Source organism: Panulirus ornatus, chromosome 24 (genome assembly GCF_036320965.1).
Source record: "Panulirus ornatus isolate Po-2019 chromosome 24, ASM3632096v1, whole genome shotgun sequence".
Classification (NCBI taxonomy): Eukaryota; Metazoa; Arthropoda; class Malacostraca; order Decapoda; family Palinuridae; genus Panulirus; species Panulirus ornatus.
In genome coordinates this window covers 7429519-7433668 of record NC_092247.1, presented here as the reverse complement: position 1 = coordinate 7433668, position 4150 = coordinate 7429519, and positions in this window count along the sequence as shown.

The following is a 4150-nucleotide window of genomic DNA, read 5'->3' as shown; positions in this document are numbered from 1 at the left end:
ATCAGGAGACCTTTAGCAAGGAAAATATATAGGGCATAGACTTGCAAGGGTCTAGATATGGAATCATTCAAAGTGGAGGACAGTAAGGTGCTCCAAAGAGTAGCTATATCAGTTGTAGAGTCACTTGTAGATTGATCAGGTGGAAAAAAGTGAAGGAAATACTGAACTACAAAATTTATCAAGTGATTTTGTTTAAGGACCAGAGAGGTTTTTCAGTTGAAGTTAACTTAGCCTCCTTTCTTTTCATGAAGGTATGCATGACTATGAGGTAGAGCTTTGCAATGACTGAAAGAAGAAATGAAGAGAGAATGAGATTTATGAGAAAGGAACAGTTTCATGGCATAACATGCTCTGTATACAAGGGAGGCACATAATGACAGCGATAAGGAGAGACTCTTTTGCCTTGACCACCCTCTTGATGGAAGTTCCTGGAGGAATGCTTATCAGATGTATAGAATATGCTCTGTCTCTAATGTGATGGACTTTAGAGCAAGAGCTATCAAACCATAACTGGGGGGGTCAAGAATTAGCATAAGGGTCACAAGCAGTCTTGTCTTCAATATGTGAAAGAAACTAATCATACTTTGGAGACATACACTCATAACGTAACTGTGAAAAATGAAGATTGAGATTCAAAGATAAAGCCACAGCCAGTATTTTTTGTGCAGATAATTAATAATATTAGTCTCTTGTTTAGTTTTATCCTTGTGAAATGTTCATCCTGCAGCACTATTCAGTTGTACAAATAAAAACGCTACATTCAGATGGGAACAAGACTGTTTATGACAATGACTTATGAGGATGAGAGGGGTCATGGCTGGTGGGTGATTGCTTTGGTGGCAACTTTAAAATGTATAAGGTGAATTTTTACTAGGCAAGATATTTCCATAATTGCATAGAAAATCAGATTCAGGCTCTATTGCTAACTTGGTTGCTGGCCATGGCACAGATATGTGGGACCACTAAACATTTGTGAGGTAATCGTACATTTCAAGGATGTTGTACTTCAGCTTCCCTGATACTTCCGTGCATGTGAAAATGTGTTGTTATTCATTCCCTACAAACAGCTGATGTGCAGACAGTGGATAAGTGCCTACATATGTTTAAAATGTTCATAACTGGCAATGATTTGAACTACTGCTAATAAAGCATACTAATCTTAAATCTGTTTGCTGAAAGCAATAGTTCAGACTATATTCAGTACTTTTTAAATAAACATGAAATAAATCTGACTGCACAGACTATATTCAGTACTTTTTAAGTAAACATGAAATAAATCTGACTGCACATCAATACTGAAGCTTAATTTCTGTCAACATCATCGTTATTTTTCCAAACTATTGTCAGTATACAATTCTAATCTCCTATAATGCCTCCATATGAAATTAATACATTTCAGGCTCATATTAATTCTAACCATTGGTATCAGTTGAAACTCTCAAGTTACTTTTAACTTTATCCAACTGGCCATACTTTACTGAGGCTTCACTGGTGAAGTATTCATGTATCGTTTGAATTCACTTTTTCACATTATCCAACTGGTCATACCTTACTAAGGCTTCACTGATGAAGTATTCATATATCATTTTACTTCATCATTTCACTTAATCCAACTCGCCATACTTTACCAAGGCTTCACTGGTGAAGGATTCATGTGTCGTTTTTCATTGTTTCACTTTATCCAAATGCCCATGCACTATGATATCCATTTTTGCTTATTTGAAATAACTATTGTCATCCCTTTTGCACGAATCATCTTTGAAATTTTATATAGCCTTTCTTGGCACAGTCTTGTAAAATTTATGGGTATTCCAGTCTAGACTGTTTTCATTTACGTACGGGTTGAGTATCCCTCATCTGGAATCCAAAACAATCCAAAATCCAAAAGTTTTTGAGCAGAGACATGATGTTACAAGTGGAAAGTTCCACACTACAGCATCATACGTGGAAACTGAAAACCTGTTATTATTGTTTAACAGCTGACACAGGTATACAACTGATGCTACTATGCTGCTTAGTTACCTTAAACACATTATTTTTTAATTTTATTAATGGTGTTTTATATATTTTTACTGTAAAGTACTTATGTGCGTATTTGTAAGGAAATCATTGCTTATCAGTAGCATACAAGTTCAGAGTCAGGATTGAAGATAATGCCAAACAGCCACGGATTGTCCACATGGGCAGATGAGGTTGTGACACTTTAGCTTTCTTATGGTTGTGTTACACAAACTTTTTCATGTGCAAAATTATTGAAAATATTGTATAAGTTACCTTCAGGCTATGTGTATAAGGTGTATGAGAAACATAAATGGACTTTGTCTTTAGACTTGGGTTCCATCCCCAGGGTATCTCATTATGTATATGCAAATATTCCAAAATTGGAAAAATCCAAAATCCTAAATACTTTTGGTCCCAGGCATTTCAGATAAGGGATACTCAACCTGTATTACCATTACAAAGGCAATGCAAGCAGGTCCTTGCTTCTTGGGAATCTTTAGCCAAATCCTTTCAGTAATGATTCCAGTTTTTCCATGCCAGTTGCATTACCATACATTAATTTGGTTTTATCACCTCTGGATCCATATATAATCAATACATCTTTTTTGTTATTACTCCTGAGAACATCAGCTCTTTCCTACTAAATAATTCAGGTCTCCCAGCATTCACTCCACAGTTCCACTAAGTGTGCTGTCTGTTTCATATTTCATAAATTATCAGTCTACAGGAAAGTCAGTAAAAAAAAAAAAAACTCTTTCCTCTAAAACACAGCTCCATACCCTTCATTGGTTATTGATAATTTCTCTCCTGCACCACCAGAAAGTAATTCTTTCATTTTTTAAGGCTATGGGTATTTATTAAAATTCACAGATATTTCAACAATATGTACCATAGCTGTATGATTACATATTTTCTTTCATTGTACTTAATTGCCGTCTCCCACGTTAGCAGGGTAGCGCTAAGAAACAGATGAAAGAATGGCCCAACCCACCCGTACATACATACCTATACATTCCAACATATTCATGTTCCCATCACAACCCTGCCACGCATGAAATAGCATCCCCCCTGTGAGGTAGCGCTAGGAAAAGACAAAAAAGGCTACATTCGTTCACACTCAGTTTGTAGCCATCATGTGTAATGCACCGAAACCACAGCTCCCTTTCCACATCCAGGCCCTACAAAACTTGCCATGGTTTACCCCAGACGCTTCACATGCCCTGGTTTAATCCATTGACCTCACTATACCACATCATTCTAATTCACTCTATTCCTTGCACACCTTTCACCCTCCTGTATGTTCAGGCCCTGATCGCTCAAAATCTTTTTCAATTCATCCTTCCACCTCCAATTTGGTCTCCTGCTTCTCCTTGTTTCCTCCACCTCTGACACATATATCCTCTTTGCCAATCTTTCCTCGCTCATTCTTTCTATGTGACCAAACCATTTCAATATACACTCTATTACCACACATCTCTCTTACTCTTTCATTACTTACTCGATCAAACCACCTCACACCACATATTTGCCTCAGCTGTTTCATTTCCAACATATCCATCCTCCTCTGCACAACCCTATACATAGCCTATGCCTTACAACCATATAACATTGTTGGAACCACTATTCCTTCAAACTTATGTTCTCTCCTTCCATCCTTCCACATTCTTCAACGCTTCCAGAACCTTCACTCCCTTCCCCACTCTGTGACTCATTTCCATTTCCATGGTTCCATCTGCAGCTAAATCCACTCCCAGATATCTAAAATACTTCAGTTCCTCCAGTTTTTCTCTATTCAAACTTACCTCCTAAGTAACTTGTCTCTCAACCCTGCTGAACCTAATAACCTTACTCTTATTCATATTTAGTCTCAGCTTTCTTCTTTCACACACTTTACCAATCTCAGTCACCAACTGTCCCTGGGGGTGGCGGAGAAAGAATTCTTCCCATGTATTCCCTGCGTGTTGTAGAAGATAACTAAAGGGGGCAGGAGGGAGAGGGAGGCTAGAAACCCTCCCCTCCTTGTATTTACTTTCTAAAAGGGGAAACAGAAGAAGATTACATGTATTTACAGTTTAAAATCTTTAGTAACTATCTTCCTCGTGAGGTTTTCCAGTTTTTAAATGTTAACTGTATGTAATATGTGGAAATA